The sequence below is a fragment of the Nycticebus coucang genome, chromosome 16 (genome assembly GCF_027406575.1).
Source record: "Nycticebus coucang isolate mNycCou1 chromosome 16, mNycCou1.pri, whole genome shotgun sequence".
Lineage (NCBI taxonomy): Eukaryota > Metazoa > Chordata > Mammalia > Primates > Lorisidae > Nycticebus > Nycticebus coucang.
The window spans coordinates 81,382,958-81,398,066 of NC_069795.1; the positions used below are offsets into that span (position 1 = coordinate 81,382,958).

General features: G+C 34.6%; 1 protein-coding gene across 3 annotated transcripts in view; it reads left to right on the forward strand.

The window, feature by feature from the left end:
- FGF12 (fibroblast growth factor 12) overlaps positions 1-15,109 on the forward strand; it is a 541,519-nt gene that overhangs the window by 450,958 nt on the left and 75,452 nt on the right. The window lies entirely within an intron of this gene.

Below are 15,109 nucleotides of genomic sequence, written 5' to 3' on the forward strand. Positions count from 1 at the left end.
CCTTCCCCTCTGTTGCTACGTTTTTATTAAATACTTATATAATATGCCACGCTCTTGCCAGGAGTCATGATTTCTCAATATCTTCTTATTTGTTCCATCCCTTTCCCTTTCTTTAATAAGATTAGTTAGTTCTACGTCCAGGAGGAAAAGTCTCACAATAAATAAAATGGTCTCTCTACTTCAGAATGATTATCTTCTAAAGACTGAAAGGAGGTGACTGAGCACTTTTAGAAAGTATACAATTGAGAGGGAGATTTCGGATGCCAGGAGCCTGGGAAATCAAATCACCTCTCTTCATCTACAGTCAGGAAATATTTCTCCTTCAGTGCAAACGTGGGGAGATGAGGTGATTTGGGGTATGTATTACATGGCATTAGTCAGAGACGTTCTCTGAATTTATTGATCCGTTCATAAATACATTTTCAAGGGAATATATTTCATACCACTGAAATGTTTACTAAGCAACTCTGTTGATTTGATTTCTTTTTGTTGCTTTCCTTGGTATTAAGACCAAGTGTGTTCCCCAGGGTATAATGAGAGCAATATCTAGAAAGGTAATAATGTGAAAATCACACTTACTATAACGCTTTTTATTACCATTAATCTTTCACAGTCTCTTTTTTCCAATTTCATTAAGTTATACATCTCACGTGAATTAAATAGTATTTTTATTGCCCTGTATTATTCCTTTATGTGGCTATAACACAATGTATTTGTCCATTCTCCTGATAACAAACATTTCAGTTATTTTTAGTTCGGGGCCATAATATATAAATTGCAAGGTGTATTCTAGTCATTTTCTTTTAATGAACAGGTCTAGTCATTTGTCTTTAGACTTTGCCTAAAAAGAGAATTGCTAGGGTATAAACTACATATAAGTTGAGCTTTGGTAGAGTGCATCAAACGTATTTCTAAAGTTGTTGGATCAGTTGATACTCCTGGGTCACAGTCAAATTTTGGCTTGTAATAGCACAATAGATTTATAGGCAATACACAGCATGACTAAGGCAAAAAGCCCAACTTTTGTCTCTGGCAGAGTCAAGGTGGATTCTCATCAATGACAACATTTTCATCGAGCATTCACTCCTTTAAGATATACAAAGAAAAAGGTTAGGAGCTCATTTCAGGAGAGTTTCTTTTTAAGTTATATGAGCTGGAAAGTCCTGAAATGTATGATCAGCAGCAAGTAGTGAATTGTGATAAGGCAAAACATAATAGTTTCCTGAGAGCACATTCTATGAATGAAATATGTAAATTTGTGGCCCAATAGCTCCACCATTGACTCACAGTCAGTTGAAGACTTTTCATTTCCTTCATCTAAATCCTGCTGTCATAGGCAATGACATTTTTCTCCCAGGAGAAATACCCTGTTTCCCCGAAAATAAGACATCCTCCGAAAATAAGACCTACTTACAGGAAAGATAAGACATCCCCTGAAAATAAGACCTAGCACATCTTTGGAGCACACCTTAAAATAAGACACTGTCTTATTTTCGGGGAAACAGGGTAGCTTCTCAATTTCCAGACACAGGTATCTAGACACCAGTACAATCCACTGCGTTTAGAACTCTGCTATCTCTTTAGAAGGGCCAGTGCTGTTTGGTTCATATAGACTTAATCTTCTATGTTTGATTTTAAATAAATAAACATACAGATTCAATTCTTCCTTTTTAGTTTACCATAAATAAAAAGCCTTCAAAATAGACTTACTTGCTCCATAATTTATTGCATTTTTTTATTTGATAAATTTTTTTGTTTTGATAAATCATTTAAAATAATGTTCTAACTACCCATATATTATAATTATCATTTGAATTACTATTAGTAGGTATTAGGTGTGTAGGGAGGGTATGATCAGAATTTTAAGGCTGAAATAGACTTTAAATGTTTAATTTTAATTTCTATAATACCTTACTATTATTTGTCCCAAAAAATCACTTATGCCGGTAATTGTGGCATAATTTTTTCTCAAGGTGTATAATATTAGCAGTTTATAAAGTGTAGAATATTCTGAGTGTACCAAGAATTAACAAGTTTCCTGTTTTCTTATTCTGATTGTAGCTTAATATCAAAACCCTCAAAATCATGTTACTTTTCCTGTGTGTCCTATTAACCAGCTAATGTTTAATGCTACAATACATCACACAATAAAAAGCATGTTTCCTGGCCAAAGGTGATTTGACCAGGGCCAGAGAACTGAATTTAAAAGTTATCAGAATACTCTAAAATGTTGGGTTATATGTCCAATTTAGTATACATGGAAGCCCAGATTTAATATACATGTAATTTGAGCTCTCAGTGTTTTAAATTACCCACCTGAGAAGCATGGAGAGTTAAACGCAGATATGACTTGAGAACAGTATTGTTTCTAAAATGTCTTTTGAAATAGCAGAGCAATAGCATTTGTGTCTAAACACGTCTCGTGTTCTGTGTAGACTCCAGCCTCTCTTATAGGTGGATCCTTTTGTAGCCCTGGATAGCAATGCTATTCAGTGTCTTTGGATGCAAACTGCTAGAAGGGAGCCCATCCTGCCTTTCATCAGTGTCACATATGAGTTGATTGTGAGTTATAGTGATCGTGCCACTGTTGAGACAGCACTGAGGAGGCCACCTCACATATTTCTCCCTTTCTTGTAGTGTGACAGTAGACAAAATGCCACCAGAGGAGAGCTTTGTTCTTTGTATTCTGAAGATACAGTGTGAACAGTCTCAACTCTTCAAAAGAACCAGAGCAAAGAATGTCTTTTCAAGTACCACAGAAAACAATCCATGTTCCCTAGCAACAAAAGGTGGAGTTTTCACACAGTGGTTCATAAGACCCAGATTCTGTGCATTGAAAAAAGAAACTCCTCTGTTCCCAAGGTCTCAGTATTGTGTAACTAAAGATAGTATTCAGACCCTACTCACTGTTCATGAGGTGGTAGAGAAATCCCTTTAGTGTATTGCTGTATTTGAAATATTCTAGGAGAGGTCTGAGTGATGAAATTGCACACAAATTGGACTCAGAGCATCTGAGCAGCTGCTGGGTGCATTGTCATATAAAAGTATAATCACAGCCATGTTTTCCAAAACAAAATGCTAGATGTGTGCCTGCTTTTTTATAATAGTATTTTTAAAATTCAATTGGCATTTAATGAACAGTGCCTTGTGCAAGACACTCTGATCAGGGTCCGTGGGGGTTCTATCACATACCTTTCCTCAAAAAGCTTGTAATTATTACAGCAGTGCAGAGCGCTGCATTTATATAGCTCTTACAACAAAAGTGTCATCATAGTCATTATTGAATTATTGCAATGGTTCCATCTTAGTCATGCTTGACTGATTTACATGACAATTTTGCATTTGATAACCAAATTTTATATTGAATAAAAAAACAGCTGCTAAAACTAAAGTGTTCAAAACTCTTGGCTAACCAATGAATAATCACTGATTGCAATGGTAGATAAAAGGTGGCATTAGTAAATATGGCTCATCAAGTGGGTAGAATTTGGAGACAGACCAAATTAACCATTAAGCAAAAATGCAGTGCACCCTAAATAATTATTTTTTAGAGTTTTATAATTATTATTAATATAGAAGACTGCTAAAAATAATTAAAGGGAAATTTGGGGATCATCCAAGAATCTTTAACTGTCTGAAATACGCAAGATAGCTTGAAGCCATGTTCCAGAGAATGTGATAAGTGTATTCAATGTTAGCGCTTGTGCAACATGAGTAGTGAGACTTCCTACATTGAAATAACTTGAAGATGTCAGGATAGGTGAAAGCAGTTGCATAGAGAACATGAAAAATACCATATTGGGCCACATATATATATCTGAAAATAGTTTCAAAGAACACACCGCTAAGGTTGTCATCCACAGTAGTATGTCAAATTCAATGTATACTTTAAACATGTTCAGATTTTTAAATTTTCTTAATTTGCCATTGTGGTTTTTCTCTCAACCCCTTTGAACATATATGTTATACCTAATGGAGGAACTTTACCCTTGGGGAAGTAAGTAGATGTTGATAGATTGACTCCATTGATCCAAGATAGTAGTGTGGAAAAGGAAAAAAAAATATATATATATATAGTGCTAAAACATTTATAAAACATTTATTTATATATATAAATAAGTAAGTAGATGTTGATAGATTGACTCCATTGATCCAAGATAGTAGTGTGGAAAAGGAAAAAAAAAAATATATATATATATAGTGCTAAAACATTTATAAAACATTTATTTATATATATATATAAGTAAGTAGATGTTGATAGATTGACTCCATTGATCCAAGATAGTAGCGTGGAAAAGGAAAAAAAAAATATATATATATATATATAGTGCTAAAACATTTATCCTCTCTTAAAAATTCTCATGACCCATTATAGAAAATAAAATAAAAAAGAGAATCTTGGCCGTGCCTGTAGCTCAGTGGGTAGGGCGCCGGCCACATACACCGAGGCTGGTGGGTTTGAACCCAGCTCCAGGCCAGCTAAAATAATAATGACAGCTACAACAAAAAAATAAATAGCTGGGCATTGTGGTGGGCACCTGTAGTCCCAAGTACTTGGGAGGCTGAGGCAAGAGAATCGCTTAAGCCCAAGAGTTTGAGCTGTGATGCCACGGCACTCTACCCAGGGCAATAGCTTGAGACTTTATCTTAAAAAAAAAGAGAAAGAATCTCGAAGGGTCAGATAAGTTCAATTTATTATGCAGTATATGGGTCCTAATATAAAATGTCCTAATTTTTTAGACATTAAAAAATGTCTTTATCCACCATCTGGCTTAGCCATATGTCAGGGATGATACTTCCAGACATTAAAAGTTTTCATTTTCAATATGCCTCATTATCAGTAAGATCTTACTTAAAACAAAAATCGACCTTACTCTTTTGGCCTTAACTTTTCCTTTAAACTACACAGAAGTTGTTGCCTATCTTTTCCTTAAAACCTTTCCAAATTTAATGTCTTCTGTTTTTCACACCACTCCTTATTAAATATGGTAGAATCAATAATTATAAATAAACTATAACTATATATAACATAACTAATATAACTATATAATAAAATAATTAGTTGACTTCTTGATCTCTTGATAGCTCCTTCACTGATCTCTACAAGTGGTTTCAGAAAGCTGTCAGCAAAATAGGCACCATCACGCAGACCCACATCCCTGAAGTGCTCTCCTTACGCTGTTTTGACAGAGTGAAAGTTGGCTGACCTTTAAATACTATGTAGTCATGCTTGTGAGGTGAGCATAGTCCATTGAGCCATGTCTGATCGTATGCATGGGAAACTGCAAAATATGATGACCTTTAAGCTAATAGACTCTGAATGAATGTTTCTATGGCACATAGAAAAACAAAATTACCTACCAGTTTGATACTTTACAATGAAGAAACAACTGTTCAGTGCTGAAGTCTCTTTTGGGATGCCAAATTAGCAAGTCTGGTTGCTGAATATTTGACATTCGGCTGGAAAGAGGCCTACAAGGTTGGGCGTGTGCTAGGCAAGCTTCTCCTGTCAGCAAGTCTTAGTACCCCCTCACATCACCAATCTCTATCCTCAGCATTCTCTTTTATTTCCCGAGTTGCTTTGGCTTATCACTTTAACATTTATGTCAATTAGAACCAGGCCCTATATTAAAAAAGCCTGCATACACTATCTGAAAAATAGTTCCTTAAAAATCTCTAGTCAAAGAGAGCATGAATATTCATTCACAAAATATTGCAGCTTTTAGGACCCCATGGGCAGCACTACAGAATTCGGTATAATTTGTATTTACACTAATTCTGCTTGGTGGCAAGTACCATAAGGTTCACCAGACAAGAATGGCTGCTTCAATTATATGTTCGCCCCATTTGTAGCTATGTTTACTCCATTTATGTTAAACATTACTCTCTTCTTCTTTACTGTTTCAAGTGATTGTTGATGTTACCTATTGCCACAGTGATTCTCTTGCTTTCGTTTTAGTATTCTTATCAACTTGTAAATATTGAATTATAAGAAGAGAAAATTTGAAATGCACATTTTTAGTTTATAAGCGTTCATCTTAGATAGAAGTATGCTTTTCATTTTAAAAATAAAGCTGTAATTGCTGATAGGTGTCTTCAAACTATGTTTGTGTTCTGAACTTATTAAATAATACTGAGTTTTATAGTGAGATGAGATCCAAAGCAACTGGGAATTTAGATATTTGGATAGGAATCTCCCAAAGCTTTGACTTGGTAACTATTAACAGTTCCAATACTTTCCCAAGCAAAGTGGTTATGAAATGGAAATCTCCAACTGTGACATTAAAACTTAGTCACCCCACTAATCACAATTTTTGAAAATAGTACACCATTCAATCTTTTACTATTAGAGAACCATAAAGCAAGGACTCTGCTGTCAACCTGTCGCCCTAGGAGGTCTGGTGGAGGTAGAATGTTCTCTGGTTTGTGATGTTCTTTCTGTCAGGGGATGTTGTTACTGCCTCTCTTTCCTGGACTCCCTCTAGTCTTGTTTATGACTATTATTGTAACATATACCAAATTGCATTAATTTCTACCATGCCTGACCTCCCCAAAATGCAAATTCCTTAGGGTGGAAAGGTGTTGTCGCACCTCTCTGTTTCCAGTGCCTACTATGCAACCTGGTCTGTAATGGTTTCCCAGTAAATGTTTGCTGAGTAAACAGTGAGTTGTGCTTGGGCAAATGTAGAATTACTGCCTGCTTCAATGTTTCTGAGACTCACAACTGAGAGAAAGAAGTGTCACAATTACAATGGGTTTTGGAATTGTTCAAAAGTGGAAAGCATATGTTTGTTAGGGAGATAGAATCTTCAGTTTGTATGGAGAAAATAACTATTTGGTCCACAAGAAATTCAGACTTGTGCTACTCCAGATCAGTAAGATGAAGCTATACTGACAGCTTTACCTGTCAGCATGAATTTTAAATTAAGAAAATGTGAGTCATGTAGGCTTGTAATCTGGATTTCAAAATTTGTTCTGTCTTCATTTGATCTTATCGTGCATGTCTTCTTTCATGTCTATCATACTAAACTTTTGAACATTTCCTTAAGAACAGGCAATGCGGGCGGCGCCTGTGGCTCAAAGGAGTAGGGCCCCAGATACTGGACAGAGATGGCGGGTTCAAACCCAGCCCCAGCCAAAAACTGCAAAAAAAAAAAAAAAAAGAACAGGCATTGCATCTACTTAACTCAAAACCATAACATAAAAGACAATATTCACTGAAAATCTCCTTGCTGACTGTCTTTAGCCATTTTTTTTCTACAGGCTACCAATGTTATAGTTTTCTTATGTGTTGACTGGAGTTATGGTTATTATTCTTTCACCGATGCTGATATAAGCAGATATATCTCTTCACCCTATTTTGTTAGAAAAGTTAGCTACCATTCACACTATCCCTTCACTTTGCTCTTTCCACTTAATATTTCTTGGTTCTTTTCCCCTATCAGTACACAGGGTGTTTCTGTATTTTTAAGCCACATGGCATGACATCATAAAGAACCATACCATCCATACATGATATTATCAGTCCCGTATTGCTGGAAGTTTGACTCAGTTTTTGCTATTATAAATAATAACATAATTACACATAAGCATTTGTGCACATTTAAAAGTACATCTGTACAGGAAATTCCAAAATTTGGACAAGGAAACAAAATATTCATAAGTTTGCTAGATACTGCCAAATTTACCTCCCTAGACATAGATCATATTTATACTCACTGAAGTATTACATGATAGTGCCAATTTCTTCTCACATTCCCCAGCACATTGAGTTATTTGAGTTTTAAACTTTAGAGCATTAAGAAAATGTTATTCATTATAGCTTTGAATTTTACATCATTTATGGTATATGGTTTTTAGCATATTGTAACAGAATAACTGAGAGTTGTTTTATTTTAGTATTTGTTCCCTTTTTGTCACTTGTTTGCCCTTGATTTTATTTGGATCTTTGTCTTATACTTATTGATTTGAAGGAACTCTTTATATGTTAGGAATACCAGCCCTTGAAATGCTTCCCACTTTTCAACTCTTGATTTAGTGCATGGTACTTTTATTAATACAGAAATGTTTGTATTTTTATAAATATCCTGTATTTTTCAGATTCAACAACCTAAAGATCTTAGCATTTAATTAATTATTTCTTACATAGCTTCTGATATAAAAAAAAAAATTCTCCCTATTTTAATCTCACTTAAATTTGTTAAATATATCTAAAGTAAATTTATGGTTTTAAATTTTACACTTAAGTCTCATATACAGTAGTTAGGATTTATCCTGAGATTTTTTTTTTTTCTGTAGAGCTGCCCAAATGTTTCAACACAACTTCCAAAATAAAAATTTTCGCCCACTAATGTAAAATAATACCATAAATATTCATGTATTTTTTACTTAATTGAACGTCAGTATTTCAAGACTGTCCCAATGTTTTGACTGTCTATTCAAGTCCCAGTGCCACACTGATTTAATCATTATAAGTTTATATTATTTTTTTAATATCAGTCCATCTTTCTTCTTCTTCTTCTTATTATTATTATTATTTTATTTTTAAGTTTTTTTTGGCTGGGGCTGGGTTTGAACCTGCCACCTCCAGCATGTGGAGCAGGCATCCTACTCCTTTGAGCCACAGGCACCACCCATCAGTGAGTCTTTCTATAACCCCCATACCTCACCCCAAATTACCAATCACCCGATGATTATCCTAGCTATTCTTTCTGGTTTTGTTTTCTATATGAATTTTGGCATCAAGTTTTCCAATTCTCAATTTCTCTTTTGGTATTTTATTTTTAGATTGAATTAATGGTTTGATACCTCAACGAAGTTAAATCACCCTATTTAAGCACATGATAATCTTGTAATTCCCTTAGAAGTATTTTGATGTTTTCTTAATATAGATCCTGAAAATATGGTATCAGTTTTCTTCCTGGATATTTTATGTCTTATTGCCATGATCTTTTTTATAATGGAGGTAATTTGTATACATGGTGTCCATGTAACAAAAACATTTGTTCCCTTTAATATTTTGAAATAAAAAAAATTTAAAAAATACCTGTCTATTCATTAAAATGGTAATTTCTATATTTTCTTTTTGCAGTTTTTGGCCAGGGCTGGGTATGAACCTACCAACTCCAGCATATGGGGCTGGCACCCTACTCCTTTAAGCCACAGGCGCTGCCCGATAATTTCTATATCTTAATTCTATACTGAGCCAACATACTAAATTTTCTTACTATTTTCAATATTTGCTCAATAAAATGTACTTCTTTTTTTAGTTAACCAATAGTATCAGCAGAATTAAACTGCATCTGTAAATAATAATGCTAATAATATTTGTTTTACCTTCTTAACCTTTTTCTAAGTGTTTTTCTCCTTATTAAATTTATGGCCACGTATTTCTACAACAGTGAAACAGAGTGGAACAGTGTTCAAATCATAGTGGTTGATTTTGATTTTTTTTTTTTTTTATTTTGAGATTGGATTTTGACAACTTTGTTGCTTTGGTAATTTATGTCTTATTTCATATTTTTGTTAATTTCGTTTTACTATAGTATCAATTTTATACAGGTTTCATTTTTACTTGCAGAGTTTGATTCTTTCAATTTTCCTTGACTTATCATTATTTTTTTATTTTTGCTTATGTTACGAATTTTACCCAGGTTTCATAATTCTTTGCAGTGTTTGGTTCTTTTCATTTTTTACGACTGCATATTATTTCCCTGTTGTTTCTTTTTTCTTTTTTTTTTTTTTTGTGGTTTTTGGCCGGGGCTGGGTTTGAACCCGCCACCTCCGGCATATGGGACCGGCGCCCTACTCCTTGAGCCACAGGCACCACCCTCCCTGTTGTTTCTTAAGTTTGTGTGTGCTTCTTCCCTTCCTTTTGATTGGGGTAGTTCATGGTCCTCAAATGGGGCAATTTTGATCTCCCTCAAGTGGGTAATTGGCAATGTTGATAAAAATTTTTGGTTGTTACAGCTATGAAGTGGTGAGCTACTGGCATCTAGCAGGTAGAGGCCAAGGATGCTGTTCACCATCCTATGATGCACAAATCAGCACCCACAACAAAAATTTTCTTCCTTGAATGCCAAGGTTGAAGCATCCTGGCAGCCTTTTGGAGAAGACTATATATTTTATACAAATTTATACATATTATTTTCTTTTTCAAAGAAGCTACCTTGGTATTTATTTACTAATCCTGATATTTTATTTCTAATTCGTTAATTTGTTTTGATGATTCCAGTAATCTTCCTCTGCTTTCCTTAGGTTTCATGGTCTCTTAAGTAATTTCTGAAGATGAATGCTTAATTTGTTTATTTCCTTTCTTACTTCCTTATGTAAGTATTCAATGCAATGATTTATTTCTTTGAACACTGCCCCAGCTATATCCCATAGTTTCTGATGTGAGATATTATTATTTGTTCCTAGATATCTTATAATTTTGATATTGATCTTTTCTTTTTAGACTGACTGTATACTTAAGTACAGAGTTAGCTTTGTTATTTGATGCCCTTTGAAAGCCTTTTGCTTAAACATGTGAAGTAAGCTTATTTATATGTCATTCCTTAAAGAAACTTTTGCATGCAAATTATGAGCCAGGCACTATTCCAAGTGCTGGGAACACAGCAGTGAACAAAACGAAACAAATATATGTCCTTTTCCTCATGAAACTATCAATAGGGCAGATACATTTAATTTTAATTCTATCATTATCTTATGTTACGCTTTTCTATCTTTAAAGCTTTTTGTATTCTGGTTTTGCTTGTGTGTGTGTGTGTGTTGCTTCTGATCATTAGAGAGTTAATATTCTTGATCTAGTGTAACTTTCATTATAGCCTAAATACTTCAGTTCTCTTTCTTTAAACAGTATTTGATTCTCCACTGTAAGCAGCAATGGAATCAGTATATTTCTTATTCTTTGTATCTCCTCTACATCTCTTCCGCCTGAGTTTTGTTAATTACATAATCTTTCTTAGTGTTTTACTTTGAGGTATTAAATATACTTACCTTGAAGCATTAAAAATACTCTTTAACTCCTGGTATTAGAACTGAGAAAATTTCCATACTTACTCACTGTCGCACCCAGACATCTAACATTTACATTCTCTTCTTTCACTTTATTCCTTGCATATGTTTAAATCATTGTTCAACAAATATATAGATTCAAAATTCAATACTACTCTTTTTATATAGTCTTCTCCCAAATATCTCTCATTTGAGTGAAATTTCTAGAATTCTTGCATGTTAAAAATTGTTTTTTGTTTGTATTTGAACTCGAACATTGTGACTGGATACTAACAATGTGGGTTATTCTTTTTTTCTTTTTCTTTTTTTCGTACATCAATTTACTTGCATAGTAGGAAAGAAAAATTCCAAAAAACATACAATTTACATTTCCCTCTGTGCATTCATACTTGAAAAAATATTTTCAGCACACTTAGTTTGACCTCTGAAAATATTGTGACAAAAACAAAAGTTTTGAAAATGCAGTTTCCATCTCCGTTTGTTTTATACTTCTTTTCCTTTTGGTATGCAGTTATGAATTTTCACACATGGGTAGATTTATGTAATCATCACCATAAACAGCACACAGAACCTCCCCCACCCCTCATCCCCTCATCCAATCCTTTCATAATTACAAGTTTCCCACCCCTAAACCTTGCCAACCACTGATCTTTTCTCCTTCGTTACAGTTTTGTTTTTTCAAGAACATCATAAAATGGAATCATCAAATGTGTAACTTTCTGAGATGGGTTCTACTACTCAGTATAATGACTTTGAAACTCAGCTAACTTATTATGCATATCAATAGCCTATGCCTCATTTATTTTTTATTTATTTATTTTTTTTAGAGTCTCACTTTATCATCCTCTGTAGAGTGCAGTGGCGTCACAGTGCTCACAGCAACCCTCAGCTCTTGGGCTTAGGTGAGTCTCTTGCCTCAGCCTCCCCACTAGCTGGGACTACAGGCACCTGCCACAACACCCGGCTATTTTTTTGTTGCAGTTCGGGCGGGGCCGGGTTTGAACCCACCACCCTCCGTATATGAGGCCAGTGCCCTACCCACTGAGCCACAGGTGCCGCCTGCCTATGCCTTATTGCTGAGTAATGTTGTACTGTATAGATTAACCACAAAATCTTTAATCATTCACCTACTGAGCAGTAAAACAGGTTACTGGTTTTACTAGTGAAGTTGTTATGTATGCAAGTTTTTCCATGAAAATGGATTTTTATTTCCCCAGGACTGAGAGAACTGGGGCATATGCTTATAAAGTTAATTTCATAAGAAACTGCCAAACCATTTTCCAAAGTAGCTGTATCATTGTGCATTCCCACAAGCAATGTATGAGAGCCCCCGTTGCTCTACCTCTGTGTCAGCACTTGGTATTGGCAGTCGTGGGTTATTCTTTTCTTTCTGTGAACACTCTGTGGACCTTGCTTTACTGCTTTCTAGAATCGGATGTTGCTGCATAGATAGCTGAGCCTTATTTTTTCCTCCTTATAATTGACTTGTTCTTATTTCCTGACAGCTCAAAGGCATTCTTTCTTTATCCTTTTAGTTGCTTTAAAAGGATATAGCTTATGAGAAAATGAAAGATATGTTCTTTTTGTGATCAAGAATATAATGATAATAGCATAAAATAAGAAATTATAAATAGTATAGAAAGTAGAAATAAAGAGCTCTTAAGAAATTAGAGGGAGAATTTATTTTCCGAGAAAACATCAGACTAAGATTTTGTAGGATTCAAGATGAACCTAAAGGAATTAGGATGTGGGAAATTGGGAGAGAACAAGTTACAGATGGATGGACTGGGAAATTGTATGATATAATCACTGTGCACTAGGTCAGCTATTCCACCAGATTTTGAGAAGGGTGAAGATAACTACTACTTCTGATATGTCTTTTTAAGCCCTTGAAACTCCTAACAGTTTTTTGTATATACTACGATCTAAGTTAATGTGTGTTTATTGTTGCATATTGCCATTCTTATTGTAGCATGTAAACATATTTACATTGACTTACTGAGTGAAAAATGATTTTATTGTCAGAAAATCATCCTAAATTCAATGAAAGTTGGTATTCCCAAAAAGACATAGGATAACAAGGAAAATTAGATAAGTCATTGTAGTCTTATTCTAATGATGATTTCTCTTATCTTTTCTGAATAGCAATTATTTTCACTGCTGGGCTAGAAAACTCCAAAAAGCACTCCAAAATATGATAATTAGATATACGATTCATCACTCATTGTATTTCTATTGAATAACAAACACGGAAAAATCAAGCATGAATGCACCTGTTTTTCCCAATTTCCTCTGAGACTTCAGCACACTAATGGATTTCCATAAGGGTAGGGATTTAATTTGCACCAGATCTATGAAAAATGTATAAGACAAGTTTCCTTGTTGCATTTTCCTTTTCCAAGACTCTTATTTCTAACATCTCCACTCCCGCACCCTTACTGTCTCATACAACTTTTTCACTTTTCATTTTACCCACTTCCATTAAGCCCTCAGATATTCACTGAGGCTTTTCAACTTTACCCTTATTGTGACTTGAGTTACCCTGTCAGCAGGATTAGTAGTTTGTCACACTATTAGAGAGATGTTGCTAGAATCAGCTTCACATAATTAATGCTTTTGTCCCAGATTGGCATTAACAGAGCAATTTTCCCATTGCCACTTTTTTCACTAAAATTTAGTGTAAGAGATTAGGAATTTGTCCCCACGTCTTTAGATAGAAAAACAAATCTATTGAAGACAGTAATTCTAGAATAGTCAATCCAACAAATGAACCTATTTACTTAGGATTTTTTCCCTTTTATCGTTAATCTCGAATAGTGTTATAATACACGAGTGTTATAATTTGTTTGAAAAGCAAATATGGAAGAGAAAGGAGTTAGCACTTTATTCATCCCACATGTATTTATTAGGATCAATCGATATTTTGAGCCATGTACACTTCTACATCCTGCACACAAACATTGTGTCTTTTCATAAATATAAATTAGGAAAAGTTATACGCTAAGCAAGCTCATTCTATGAGATCAGAATGTTGGTAGATGTAACTCTAAAACCTTTCTTTTTCTCAGGAATCTGGGTTACCTTCTCCAATGAGTACTGTTTATAGAAACTTTGCTTCCAGTTAGATTTGGAAAAATTAGTTTAGCATAGGTTTGAATCAGTATTAGCCCCCACCATCCCAGATAGCCTACTGATAGGCCTGATGCTGTCCAAATATTGCCATTGATAAGATTAGATATGGAGTGACCACAGGAATTAATGGAATTAGAGTAAACTTTGGACTGAAGGAACCTTTAATAGTAGACCCTCCACAGTTGACCACCTCCTTAAATTGACCTAACTTTCATAGACCAACGTGCATCCCATGTACTCAATGGTGGTGCATTCCTTTGGTTGACCACCTCCATATTTTGATCAGTTTGTTATAATCCCTTGGGTGGTCAACTTGTAGAGATTCTATTATATTTGTTACACAAAAGCCTGAGATCCATTCCCAACTCTGCTGTTTTCTAGAGAGCAGAAACACTTCATGCCCCAAGCTTCCATTTACAGGTTGTTTGGTCACAAGGTTGTTATGTACATCAAATGAGATAATTGAAGTCTTTCTATTTAATAAAACTTTCTTTATGCAGTACAGTCATCTTATTGTACAGGTGAGAAGACTAAAGCTTGGAGTCAGAAAAAGACGTGGAGATGCAGATGATTAGAAAAAAAAACTAAGGCTAATACACTAACAGCTAAACTCATTCTGGATCTACTGCTTTGCATTGTGACAGAGGAGAACAATCACACATCATAAAGTCTGCATTTCAAAGATATGACCTTGTCAGTGGGAAGTTACAAGAAGAAAAAAGACATATGTGAATTACTACTGAATTTTAGAAAGATTATGGAGCACTTGTCAGCATTTATTTCAAATGAATATTTATTGAGAATTAATTATGCCTGAAGCAGTGGGCAATGAAATGAATCTAGAGATTCATCAGGGGAATTAGCTGTACATCTCATCAGCAGCAGGCAGTACTGAGTTTGGTCTCTCTTTCCTACTGGTCAGTAATTCACATTGTACGAGCTGATGAACAAACGGAGTCTT